General features: G+C 38.5%; 1 long non-coding RNA gene across 1 annotated transcript; it reads right to left on the reverse strand.

Annotated features, from left to right (window-relative positions):
* Positions 1–6,266: 6,266 nt before the first annotated feature.
* Positions 6,267–12,605, reverse strand: LOC144040789 (uncharacterized). The gene is made up of 2 exons (XR_013289858.1): positions 12,083–12,605; positions 6,267–7,197 (listed from the first exon to the last, which is right to left on the reverse strand). It is a non-coding gene; the product is annotated as an uncharacterized LOC144040789 (long non-coding RNA).
* Positions 12,606–14,531: the final 1,926 nt, after the last annotated feature.

The raw sequence follows: 14,531 nt of genomic DNA on the forward strand, positions 1-14,531 counted from the left end.
GCGTTTAAAGCAATAAAAAGTTCATTTTGGCTCTCACACCTAAACTAAACGTTGTAAACTCAAATTTTTTTGCTGTATTTAGTGTATTTTAGCATCCTGAAGATGATTCCAGCATTAATTTCATTGTGCTTATGCTCATTTTTAAGATTTTGACATTTTCACCTTAAGTGTACAATCAGGGGCTGAAAACGCGTTTAAAGCAATAAAAAGTTCATTTTGGCTCTCACACCTAAACTAAACGTTGTAGACTCAAAATTTTTGCTGTATTCAGTGTATTCTAGCATCCTGAAGATGATTCTAGCATTAATTTCATCGTGCTTATGCTCATTTTGAAGATTTTGACATTTTCACCTAAAGTGCACAATCAGGCTGAAAACGCATTTAAAGCAATAAAAAGTTCATTTTGGCTCTCACACCTAAACTAAACGTTGTAGACTCAAAATTTTTGCTGTATTTAGTGTATTCTAGCATCCTGAAGATGATTCCAGCATTAATTTCATTGTGCTTATGCTCATTTTTAAGATTTTGACATTTTCACCTTAAGTGTACAATCAGGGGCTGAAAACGCGTTTAAAGCAATAAAAAGTTCATTTTGGCTCTCACACCTAAACTAAACGTTGTAGACTCAAAATTTTTGCTGTATTTAGTGTATTCTAGCATCCTGAAGATGATTCCAGCATTAATTTCATTGTGCTTATGCTCATTTTTAAGATTTTGACATTTTCACCTTAAGTGTACAATCAGGGGCTGAAAACGTGTTTAAAGCAATAAAAAGTTCATTTTGGCTCTCACACCTAAACTAAACGTTGTAGACTCAAAATTTTTGCTGTATTTAGTGTATTTTAGCATCCTGAAGATGATTCCAGCATTAATTTCATTGTGCTTATGCTCATTTTTAAGATTTTGACATTTTCACCTTAAGTGTACAATCAGGGGCTGAAAACGCGTTTAAAGCAATAAAAAGTTCATTTTGGCTCTCACACCTAAACTAAACGTTGTAGACTCAAAATTTTTGCTGTATTCAGTGTATTCTAGCATCCTGAAGATGATTCTAGCATTAATTTCATCGTGCTTATGCTCATTTTGAAGATTTTGACATTTTCACCTAAAGTGCACAATCAGGCTGAAAACGCATTTAAAGCAATAAAAAGTTCATTTTGGCTCTCACACCTAAACTAAACGTTGTAGACTCAAAATTTTTGCTGTATTTAGTGTATTCTAGCATCCTGAAGATGATTCCAGCATTAATTTCATTGTGCTTATGCTCATTTTTAAGATTTTGACATTTTCACCTTAAGTGTACAATCAGGGGCTGAAAACGCGTTTAAAGCAATAAAAAGTTCATTTTGGCTCTCACACCTAAACTAAACGTTGTAGACTCAAAATTTTTGCTGTATTCAGTGTATTCTAGCATCCTGAAGATGATTCCAGCATTAATTTCATCGTGCTTATGCTCATTTTGAAGATTTTGACATTTTTACCTAAAGTGCACAATCAGGCTGAAAACGCATTTAAAGCAATAAAAAGTTCATTTTGGCTCACACACCTAAAATAAACGTTGTAGACTCAAAATTTTTGCTGTATTTAGTGTATTCTAGCATCCTGAAGATGATTCCAGCATTAATTTCATTGTGCTTATGCTCATTTTTAAGATTTTGACATTTTCACCTTAAGTGTACAATCAGGGGCTGAAAACGCGTTTAAAGCAATAAAAAGTTCATTTTGGCTCTCACACCTAAACTAAACGTTGTAGACTCAAAGTTTTTGCTGTATTTAGTGTATTTTAGCATCCTGAAGATGATTCCAGCATTAATTTCATTGTGCTTATGCTCATTTTTAAGATTTTGACATTTTCACCTTAAGTGTACAATCAGGGGCTGAAAACGCGTTTAAAGCAATAAAAAGTTCATTTTGGCTCTCACACCTAAACTAAACGTTGTAGACTCAAAATTTTTGCTGTATTCAGTGTATTCTAGCATCCTGAAGATGATTCCAGCATTAATTTCATCGTGCTTATGCTCATTTTGAAGATTTTGACATTTTCACCTAAAGTGCACAATCAGGCTGAAAACGCATTTAAAGCAATAAAAAGTTCATTTTGGCTCACACACCTAAAATAAACGTTGTAGACTCAAAATTTTTGCTGTATTTAGTGTATTCTACCATCCTGAAGATGATTCCAGCATTAATTTCATTGTGCTTATGCTCATTTTGAAGATTTTGACATTTTTACCTTAAGTGTACAATCAGGGGCTGAAAACGCGTTTAAAGCAATAAAAAGTTCATTTTGGCTCTCACACCTAAACTAAACGTTGTAGACTCAAAATTTTTGCTGTATTCAGTGTATTCTAGCATCCTGAAGATGATTCCAGCATTAATTTCATCGTGCTTATGCTCATTTTGAAGATTTTGACATTTTCACCTAAAGTGCACAATCAGGCTGAAAACGCATTTAAAGCAATAAAAAGTTCATTTTGGCTCACACACCTAAAATAAACGTTGTAGACTCAAAATTTTTGCTGTATTTAGTGTATTCTAGCATCCTGAAGATGATTCCAGCATTAATTTAATTGTGCTTATGCTCATTTTGAAGATTTTGACATTTTCACCTTAAGTGTACAATCAGGGGCTGAAAACGCGTTTAAAGCAATAAAAAGTTCATTTTGGCTCTCACACCTAAACTAAACGTTGTAGACTCAACATTTTTGCTGTATTTAGTGTATTCTAGCATCCTGAAGATGATTCCAGCATTAATTTCATTGTGCTTATGCTCATTTTGAAGATTTTGACATTTTCACCTTAAGTGTACAATCAGGGGCTGAAAACGCGTTTAAAGCAATAAAAAGTTCATTTTGGCTCTCACACCTAAACTAAACGTTGTAGACTCAAAATGTTTGCTGTATTTAGTGTATTTTAGCATCCTGAAGATGATCCCAGCATTAATTTCATTGTGCTTATGCTCATTTTGAAGATTTTGACATTTTCACCTTAAGTGTACAATCAGGGGCTGAAAATGCGTTTAAAGCAATAAAAAGTTCATTTTGGCTCTCACACCTAAATTAAACGTTGTAGACTCAAAATTTTTGCTGTATTCAGTGTATTCTAGCATCCTGAAGATGATTCCAGCATTAATTTCATCGTGCTTATGCTCATTTTGAAGATTTTGACATTTTCACCTAAAGTGCACAATAAGGCTGAAAACACGTTTAAAGCAATAAAAAGTTCATTTTGGCTCTCACACCTAAACTAAACGTTGTAGACTCAAAATTTTTGCTGTATTTAGTGTATTCTAGCATCCTGAAGATGATTCCAGCATTAATTTCATTGTGCTTATGCTCATTTTTAAGATTTTGACATTTTCACCTAAAGTGCACAATCAGGCTGAAAACGCGTTTAAAGCAATAAAAAGTTCATTTTGGCTCTCACACCTAAACTAAACGTTGTAGACTCAAAATTTTTGCTGTATTCAGTGTATTCTAGCATCCTAAAGATGATTCCAGCATTAATTTCATCGTGCTTATGCTCATTTTGAAGATTTTGACATTTTCACCTAAAGTGCACAATAAGGCTGAAAACGCATTTAAAGCAATAAAAAGTTCATTTTGGCTCACAAACCTAAACTAAACGTTGTAGACTCAACATTTTTGCTGTATTTAGTGTATTCTAGCATCCTGAAGATGATTCCAGCATTAATTTCATTGTGCTTATGCTCATTTTGAAGATTTTGACATTTTCACCTTAAGTGTACAATCAGGGGCTGAAAACGCGTTTAATGCAATAAAAAGTTCATTTTGGCTCTCACACCTAAACTAAACGTTGTAGACTCAAAATTTTTGCTGTATTTAGTGTATTCTAGCATCCTGAAGATGATTCCAGCATTAATTTCATTGTGCTTATGCTCATTTTGAAGATTTTGACATTTTCACCTTAAGTGTACAATCAGGGGCTGAAAATCCGTTTAAGCAATAAAAAGTTCATTTTGGCTCTCACACCTAAACTAAACGTTGTAGACTCAAAATTTTTGCTGTATTCAGTGTATTCTAGCATCCTGAAGATGATTCCAGCATTAATTTCATCGTGCTTATGCTCATTTTGAAGATTTTGACATTTTCACCTAAAGTGCACAATAAGGCTGAAAACACGTTTAAAGCAATAAAAAGTTCATTTTGGCTCTCACACCTAAACTAAACGTTGTAGACTCAAAATTTTTGCTGTATTCAGTGTATTCTAGCATCCTGAAGATGATTCCAGCATTAATTTCATCGTCCTTATGCTCATTTTGAAGATTTTGACATTTTCACCTTAAGTGTACAATCAGGGGCTGAAAACGCGTTTAAAGCAATAAAAAGTTCATTTTGGCTCTCACACCTAAACTAAACGTTGTAGACTCAAAATTTTTGCTGTATTTAGTGTATTTTAGCATCCTGAAGATGATTCCAGCATTAATTTCATTGTGCTTATGCTCATTTTGAAGATTTTGACATTTTCACCTTAAGTGTACAATCAGGGGCTGAAAATGCGTTTAAAGCAATAAAAAGTTCATTTTTGCTCTCACACCTAAACTAAACGTTGTAGACTCAAAATTTTTGCTGTATTCAGTGTATTCTAGCATCCTGAAGATGATTCCAGCATTAATTTCATCGTGCTTATGCTCATTTTGAAGATTTTGACATTTTCACCTAAAGTGCACAATAAGGCTGAAAACGCATTTAAAGCAATAAAAAGTTCATTTTGGCTCACAAACCTAAACTCAACGTTGTAGACTCAACATTTTTGCTGTATTTAGTGTATTCTAGCATCCTGAAGATGATTCCAGCATTAATTTCATTGTGCTTATGCTCATTTTGAAGATTTTGACATTTTCACCTTAAGTGTACAATCAGGGGCTGAAAACGCGTTTAAAGCAATAAAAAGTTCATTTTGGCTCTCACACCTAAACTAAACGTTGTAGACTCAAAATTTTTGCTGTATTTAGTGTATTCTAGCATCCTGAAGATGATTCCAGCATTAATTTCATTGTGCTTATGCTCATTTTGAAGATTTTGACATTTTCACCTTAAGTGTACAATCAGGGGCTGAAAATGCGTTTAAAGCAATAAAAAGTTCATTTTGGCTCTCACACCTAAACTAAACGTTGTAGACTCAAAATTTTTGCTGTATTCAGTGTATTCTAGCATCCTGAAGATGATTCCAGCATTAATTTCATCGTCCTTATGCTCATTTTGAAGATTTTGACATTTTCACCTTAAGTGTACAATCAGGGGCTGAAAACGCGTTTAAAGCAATAAAAAGTTCATTTTGGCTCTCACACCTAAACTAAACGTTGTAGACTCAAAATTTTTGCTGTATTTAGTGTATTCTAGCATCCTGAAGATGATTCCAGCATTAATTTCTTTGTGCTTATGCTCATTTTGAAGATTTTGACATTTTCACCTTAAGTGTACAATCAGGGGCTGAAAATGCGTTTAAAGCAATAAAAAGTTCATTTTGGCTCTCACACCTAAACTAAACGTTGTAGACTCAAAATTTTTGCTGTATTCAGTGTATTCTAGCATCCTGAAGATGATTCCAGCATTAATTTCATCGTGCTTATGCTCATTTTGAAGATTTTGACATTTTCACCTAAAGCGCACAATAAGTCTGAAAACGCGTTTAAAGCAATAAAAAGTTCATTTTGGCTCTCACACCTAAACTAAACGTTGTAGACTCAAAATTTTTGCTGTATTTAGTGTATTCTAGCATCCTGAAGATGATTCCAGCATTAATTTCATTGTGCTTATGCTCATTTTTAAGATTTTGACATTTTCACCTAAAGTGCACAATCAGGCTGAAAACGCGTTTAAAGCAATAAAAAGTTCATTTTGGCTCTCACACCTAAACTAAACGTTGTAGACTCAAAATTTTTGCTGTATTCAGTGTATTCTAGCATCCTGAAGATGATTCCAGCATTAATTTCATCGTGCTTATGCTCATTTTGAAGATTTTGACATTTTCACCTAAAGTGCACAATAAGGCTGAAAACGCATTTAAAGCAATAAAAAGTTCATTTTGGCTCACAAACCTAAACTAAACGTTGTAGACTCAACATTTTTGCTGTATTTAGTGTATTCTAGCATCCTGAAGATGATTCCAGCATTAATTTCATTGTGCTTATGCTCATTTTGAAGATTTTGACATTTTCACCTTAAGTGTATGTTGGGTCTGATATTACAGATCCCCTTAGTTACTGACCGTGCACCAAGGAAAAAGGAGGCAGAAGCTGTTGCTTTGTTTTATTGCAACCGCGGCTGGGAGAGGAGAGGAGGCGCGAGACCTTAACTCACGCTCGGCTCCTTCCGACTCTCTCTCCTCCCCCGGCCACCTCGTCGCTTTTATTACAGTTAAGTTTCAGTTTCGTTTCATACGTCATGGAAAAATACAAAACATTAGAGAAAGTTGAGCGGCGCCTCTAAACGACAGTTGATAATATAAAAACACAAAAATATATACAGGATATTCTTTAAAATACACATAATGTTAAGACTACTGTTTTAAGCAACTTCACATTCCCTCCTGTTGTGGATTTAAAAGGATATCAGTAAATACTAAAACAATTAAGTTTTCTCAGTATTACTTCATTAATAGATTCACAACATTTGAACCATTCTCAGGAAATGGCGAAAACCCTTAACTTAAAGGGAAAAATTCCATAACTCCCCCACCGCACGGTGACGAGAACCTCTTGGTCTGAGAATGGAACTGAATTTGAAGTTAGGAAAACACAATAAGATGAGGGTCACACTTTTGTGTCGGTCTCCACAGTGTCAACATAATCCTCTACGCGTAGTAAGTTATATTGATACATCTGGGCCACGAACATACGGGCGACTAATCTCTTAGACATTGGGACAATACAGCAAGAACAAATAACACATAATAAGATAAACATTATAATGATCAAAGTCCAAACAATGTCTGAAAAAGGGTCATCTTCTCCTTTGTTCTTCTTCTTTTTGACAAGAATCAGGGGGTAATCCCTTATCTGAGTTCGGTGACCTTTTTGCAGTGACTCTGGTGGATCCACGTCTCTCTCTCAGCGATTTTGAGAGCGGTGGGTGTGGTCAGGAGAACAACGAATGGGCCGTCCCAGCGTGGGCTCGACCATGTTTTCCTTTTTATCACCTTCACCAACACCAGGTCACCCGGGGTCACCGTTTCCTGTGCAGGAGGAAGAGAAGTAGAGGGCAGATCATTTGCTCTTGACACAGTCCGTTCTTTAAACAAGTCACATAACCATTTAGTCAGTGGATCTGCCTCTCCTGTTTTGTCTGACCATGGCTGATTTTCCCATAAGGGGAGCACAAAGGGTCTGCCTGTTACTGCCTCAAAGGGCGTGATCCCTTGTGGGTTTGGCGTTATTCTCATGTAAGTTTTTACTAGAGATAAACACTCAGGCCATGGTTTTTTGGTTTCTTCCATGGTCTTTTTGAGTCTTAGTTTAATAGTACCGTTGGTCCGTTCGACTAAGCCTGCGCTCTGTGGGTGATATGCACAATGATTTTTTAGGGTGATCCCTAAGTGAACGGCCATATTGTCAACGATGGTATTTACAAAATGGCTACCGTTATCACTCCACAAGACTCGTGGAATGCCATGTTCTGGTATTATGTGTTTACAAATAGCTTTAGCTACTGTGAGGGCGTTTGGATGTTTTGAAGGAACAAGTTCAACCCATTTAGTTAGTGAGTCTACTAACACTAAACAGTACTTGTGCTGACCACTTCTGTGTAGTTCAATAAAGTCCATGTGTTAAACTTTAAATGGGTAGGAGCCCACTGGGCATTTCCCTCTCTGTGGTCTTAAGTTTCCCTGAGCATTGTGACGACAACAGACCATACATGACCTACAAAAAGTTTTAAAATAGGTTTGTAAGCCCTGTGGTAATGTCATTGTCTGTTCTACCATAGATATGATCCCTCCTGTTGAGACATGGGACTTCCCATGACTCAATGTGGCTACTGCGTGGAACAGACTGCGGGGGATGACTGGTCGGTCTTCTTTGTGGATTAAATCCACCAGTGGTTGCGTTATTTCGGCGAAGTCCAGAACCCATAGACGGCAAAAGTTCACTAGGCCTAGGAAGGCCATCATCTGTCTTTTGGTCTTTGGTTTGGGGGCATCAAGGATAGCTTGTTTCCGATCAGAGGTTAGTTTTCTTCCTTCTGCCGATATGATGTGACCTAAGAAAACTACTTCGGTCTGAGTCCACTGTAGTTTGGTCAGTGAGGCTTTGTTTCCTGTCTTTGCCAGGTGTTGACACAGTTTCACTGCTTCTTCTTGATTTTCTTCTTTGGTTGGACTGGCGATGAGAATGTCATCTACGTAAATCAAGATTTGAGTGGTTTCACTGTGTTCATGGAGGCTCAGACAGTTGTTGATTTCTTGAGAGAAAATGGTGGGGCTCTCTGCATAGCCTTGGGGTAGTCTCGTATAGGTGTATTTCTTTTGATTAAAGGTGAAACCAAACCAATGACGGGCAGACTCGTGCAATGGGATGGAAAAGAAGGCGTTGCTTAGATCAATTACTGTGAACCATTTCTGTTCTGGCTTCAGCGCATTGAGTAGAGTGTGGGGGTCGGGGACGCAGGGGGCTCTCTGTTTTACTGCCTGATTTACGGCTCTTAAGTCGTGGACCATTCGCCAGGTCGTGGTGTCTGCTTTCTTTACTGGAAAGATTGGAGTGTTACAAGTTACCTTGGGGGCTTCTATGAGCACTCCAGCTTTTACCATGTTCATAATTACTGGTGTGATTCCTTCTTTGGCATCAGGTTTGAGTGGGTATTGATTGATTCGTGGGCGATAGTTTGTTCTTGGTTCAATTGTTACTTCTGTGGCTGTGGTCATTAGGCCCACATCGGTTTTTGACGCTGACCACAGCTGAGGTGGTATTTGATCCATGGCGTCTTTTAGTGCCAGGATCGTGGTTTCCTCCGGATGTCATGTACTTAGGTGGGTGCTGGGGACAAATGTTGTCACCCAGTTTAGTTTTTTCCTCCAGACCACGTTTCCTGATGACATGATGCGTTTAAATCTTCCATCTTGACATGGGGTCCACGGAAGTCGTTGTTCGGACCATGTTACATCTCTTATTTTTGATCCTATGTCCTTCCATCTCCAGCCTGTTGGTTTTGCCAGTGAAATGTGGAAGGGAATGCCAACGCCTTCATATGTGGTTAATGCATATATGTAATCTGGAAAGATTACTGTGGCTGCCATCCATCCTGCCTGTTCGTCCCAAATTAGGTCCTTTATTTGGGCCCGCATGGTTGTCAATCGGGACCATTGATCAAAGAAGTCTCTGTCCTCTTTGTTCGGGGCGAAGCGGATGGTGGAGTGAAGTGGGTACGTGGTTTGGGGCACCCAATTTGAATTTGGTAGGATTTGTTCTGGCATCTGTTGCAGATTGTTTGTTACTGATGTTGGACCTTTTTGGATCGGATCCAGACTGTAGAATGGGCGTGGTTTGTCTTTTCCTTCTAGTACTAACATCTGCATTGGTGTTTCTTGTCCTCTTTTTGTCACGACCATGCTGGAGCCTTCGACCATTAATACAAGGCTCATGGCTTTTATCAAATCTCGTCCGATGAGGTTTTCAGGACAACGAGGCACGTAAACGAAAGTTTGATCTGGGTATTCTGTTCCGTCTTCATCAATAATGGTCAGTGGTTCGGTAAAGTAATGGATGGCTGGTCTACCTCCCACTCCTATGACCATTATTGTGCTTTTTGACAATTTGACACCTGTTGGTAGATCAGTGATCACGGAGGATTGTGCTCCTGAATCCACAATGAATTTCAATGTTGTAGTAAATGGCCCTAAGCCTAGTTTTCTTACTGCTGGGTCAATAGAGGACATCTGGCTAAACAGGACTGTCAGGTCAAGCACCTCGACGATCGTTCTGGTGTCATCAGGGTTTTCATCACTTGACCTTTCCTGCTCGAGTCATTCGGTTGGATCCCAGTGGTCAGATCTTGGGGTCTCAATTTTTTGTTTGGAGCGGCAATCTCGGGCAAAGTGGCCGTACTTGCCACAATTGTAGCACACATCCTGTCTGGTGGCTGGTCGGCCTCTTCCTCTTCCGCGTCCACGTCCTCTGCCCCGATTGGGTTGGTTTTGGTAGTAAATTGGTCCAGAAGGTGGAGGAGAGGCATGTTGAAAAAATGTGTGCATGGCATTGAAGACTGATGATTGCGCTTTTTGTCTTTTTAGGTCTTCAGCGTGTGAGGCCCAAGCTACGAGATCATTCACCGGGGCAGTTCTCCAGGTGTGGTAATGTTTCTTGATAAAATTGACTGTACCGTCCACTAGTCCATCCAGGAATGTTGCCCGCAGTAATGTTTGGTATGTGCTTTGTGCCTCAGTGCTTTCTTCGATGCCACCATGTAGTTTCAGTACGTCTTGGAGGCGGTCCACATATTTTTGTGCGCTTTCTTCAGGTTCTTGGCGGCATTGGCGGACTTTAGTTAAATCAGGTGGTTTCTTGAACACTGCGATGGCTCTTTCTAAAAGAGTATTTAGGGCGTTGTCTAGTTCTTGGCCTGGTTGGTAGACTTGGCCTCGTTGGTTGGCTGGAGCAAAGGCTCCTTGGAATCTTCCGACTCGATGTCCTGCGGTCAGACGTAGGACGCTTAGTAATTCATTGCCATTGAGGTGATAGGATCCATGTAGTTCTCTAATTGCAGCTGCCCATTTTTCAACGTTGTCTTCAATGGGAGGAACTGATGCGCATGCGGCTACTTTTTCTTCTTCAGTCCATGGGCGATAGAGCAGCAAGGTCTGTGGATGAGCAGGTTGACCAGGATTTGGCATTCCATAAGCTGGGTTGGCTACAGCTACCATGGGATATGCTGCCACCTGCTGAATGTCTGGGTATAATTTTGTTGTTGCAGCCAGGACGTCTGCTGTTGGTTTGTTTGATCTTGTACGGCTTCCAATAGGAGGGGAGGCTCCGTCCCCAAAACTCGTGGAGGTGGAATTTGGGGAGGAGGTAGACGGGGTAGGCGGTTCCCGCTGTTGGTTGACGTTTACTTCCTCTTCTGGATCATTTTGCTGTCGCACTTCAGCCGGTGCATTTCCGTTGTCTCTTCGTCTGGCGCCGGTTTCTTCCGTTGGTCTTATCTTCATCTGATACATTTTTCTTTCTGTCTTTTCCTTTTTTCTTTTCTCACTTTCCAAAATGCTTTCTGCCCTCATTTTACACTGTTTTATCCACACTTCAACAGCACGTAGTTGTGCTTCCAATTTTTCTACATTCTTTCCCTTTTTAATCTTCTTTGCTCTTTTCTCCACTAAACTTTTCTTAACTTCCTCTTTGTTCCTGACATCTCTCAAAGACGGGTTAAAATCATACTTGGTCACCCAGGATTCCAGATACTTGCACGCATTAGCGTCAAAGCTTGCAATAAATTTAACATCCTGGTGTTGTTCTATTTCTTTTCTCAATGACTGGCCCATTGTATGTATTCCCGAGCGGGCAGCAGTTACTCCCTTTTTTTCCTTATCTCATAAACACGCACAAAGTACACACCCACACAAAAACACACGCACACAACCACACACACACAAAAACTCACACACAAACACACACACTTAGTCTTTTCTGTGGTGCACCACTTTCTAATTTAAAACCATGATTTGTGTTTTAGGCGATTCATTTTAATCGCAGTCAGTTCTGTTCTGACCTAATAAATCTTTGTTATATTGAACACAGATATTTTGGTAACCAATGAGTGGGGAGGTGTAAATTATTACGTATTTACGGCAACGTTTAATTTCCTCTACCCGGGCACCCGAAAACGACACTTTTTTTTAACAAGTTAAAAACTAGTCAATAAAAGTATTTTGGATCTCATCTAATAAAACCGTGATCCCTTTGATGCCCGGATCATGTATACCATGGGTTTTTTTTTTCTTCTTCACGGGCCAACGCCCAAGCGCTTCTCTTTTACTCCCCACTTTTCTATTTTTCTCTTACTTCTTCAGTATATTTAGTGTTCCTTTTTCAAACTTCTGTGTAAATCGTGATAATTAAACAGCATAATACCTGTTAGTCCTCTGTGCCGGTCTGGTTCGCAGGACCCGGTGTCCGGGCGAACGGCCGAGGCCGGAGCGACGAGACCCGTCACGCAAGGGGAGACGCTGTCGACAGATTCTCGGTGTCTTCGGTTCGGCGGCGGTCGTCCGTCCAGATGCAGGTCCCAGGTTTCGGCACCAATTAAATGTTGGGTCTGATATTACAGATCCCCTTAGTTACTGACCGTGCACCAAGGAAAAAGGAGGCAGAAGCTGTTGCTTTGTTTTATTGCAACCGCGGCTGGGAGAGGAGAGGAGGCGCGAGACCTTAACTCACGCTCGGCTCCTTCCGACTCTCTCTCCTCCCCCGGCCACCTCGTCGCTTTTATTACAGTTAAGTTTCAGTTTCGTTTCATACGTCATGGAAAAATACAAAACATTAGAGAAAGTTGAGCGGCGCCTCTAAACGACAGTTGATAATATAAAAACACAAAAATATATACAGGATATTCTTTAAAATACACATAATGTTAAGACTACTGTTTTAAGCAACTTCACAGTGTACAATCAGGGGCTGAAAACGCGTTTAATGCAATAAAAAGTTCATTTTGGCTCTCACACCTAAACTAAACGTTGTAGACTCAAAATTTTTGCTGTATTTAGTGTATTCTAGCATCCTGAAGATGATTCCAGCATTAATTTCATTGTGCTTATGCTCATTTTGAAGATTTTGACATTTTCACCTTAAGTGTACAATCAGGGGCTGAAAATGCGTTTAAAGCAATAAAAAGTTCATTTTGGCTCTCACACCTAAACTAAACGTTGTAGACTCAAAATTTTTGCTGTATTCAGTGTATTCTAGCATCCTGAAGATGATTCCAGCATTAATTTCATCGTGCTTATGCTCATTTTGAAGATTTTGACATTTTCACCTAAAGTGCACAATAAGGCTGAAAACACGTTTAAAGCAATAAAAAGTTCATTTTGGCTCTCACACCTAAACTAAACGTTGTAGACTCAAAATTTTTGCTGTATTCAGTGTATTCTAGCATCCTGAAGATGATTCCAGCATTAATTTCATCGTCCTTATGCTCATTTTGAAGATTTTGACATTTTCACCTTAAGTGTACAATCAGGGGCTGAAAACGCGTTTAAAGCAATAAAAAGTTCATTTTGGCTCTCACACCTAAACTAAACGTTGTAGACTCAAAATTTTTGCTGTATTTAGTGTATTTTAGCATCCTGAAGATGATTCCAGCATTAATTTCATTGTGCTTATGCTCATTTTGAAGATTTTGACATTTTCACCTTAAGTGTACAATCAGGGGCTGAAAATGCGTTTAAAGCAATAAAAAGTTCATTTTTGCTCTCACACCTAAACTAAACGTTGTAGACTCAAAATTTTTGCTGTATTCAGTGTATTCTAGCATCCTGAAGATGATTCCAGCATTAATTTCATCGTGCTTATGCTCATTTTGAAGATTTTGACATTTTCACCTAAAGTGCACAATAAGGCTGAAAACGCATTTAAAGCAATAAAAAGTTCATTTTGGCTCACAAACCTAAACTAAACGTTGTAGACTCAACATTTTTGCTGTATTTAGTGTATTCTAGCATCCTGAAGATGATTCCAGCATTAATTTCATTGTGCTTATGCTCATTTTGAAGATTTTGACATTTTCACCTTAAGTGTACAATCAGGGGCTGAAAACGCGTTTAAAGCAATAAAAAGTTCATTTTGGCTCTCACACCTAAACTAAACGTTGTAGACTCAAAATTTTTGCTGTATTTAGTGTATTCTAGCATCCTGAAGATGATTCCAGCATTAATTTCATTGTGCTTATGCTCATTTTGAAGATTTTGACATTTTCACCTTAAGTGTACAATCAGGGGCTGAAAATGCGTTTAAAGCAATAAAAAGTTCATTTTGGCTCTCACACCTAAACTAAACGTTGTAGACTCAAAATTTTTGCTGTATTCAGTGTATTCTAGCATCCTGAAGATGATTCCAGCATTAATTTGATCGTGCTTATGCTCATTTTGAAGATTTTGACATTTTCACCTAAAGTGCACAATAAGGCTGAAAACACGTTTAAAGCAATAAAAAGTTCATTTTGGCTCTCACACCTAAACTAAACGTTGTAGACTCAAAATTTTTGCTGTATTCAGTGTATTCTAGCATCCTGAAGATGATTCCAGCATTAATTTCATCGTCCTTATGCTCATTTTGAAGATTTTGACATTTTCACCTTAAGTGTACAATCAGGGGCTGAAAACGCGTTTAAAGCAATAAAAAGTTCATTTTGGCTCTCACACCTAAACTAAACATTGTAGACTCAAAATTTTTGCTGTATTTAGTGTATTCTAGCATCCTGAAGATGATTCCAGCATTAATTTCATTGTGCTTATGCTCATTTTGAAGATTTTGACATTTTCACCTTAAGTGTACAATCAGGGGCTGAAAATGCGTTTAAAGCAAT

This window comes from Vanacampus margaritifer, unplaced genomic scaffold (assembly GCF_051991255.1).
Source record: "Vanacampus margaritifer isolate UIUO_Vmar unplaced genomic scaffold, RoL_Vmar_1.0 HiC_scaffold_30, whole genome shotgun sequence".
Classification (NCBI taxonomy): Eukaryota; Metazoa; Chordata; class Actinopteri; order Syngnathiformes; family Syngnathidae; genus Vanacampus; species Vanacampus margaritifer.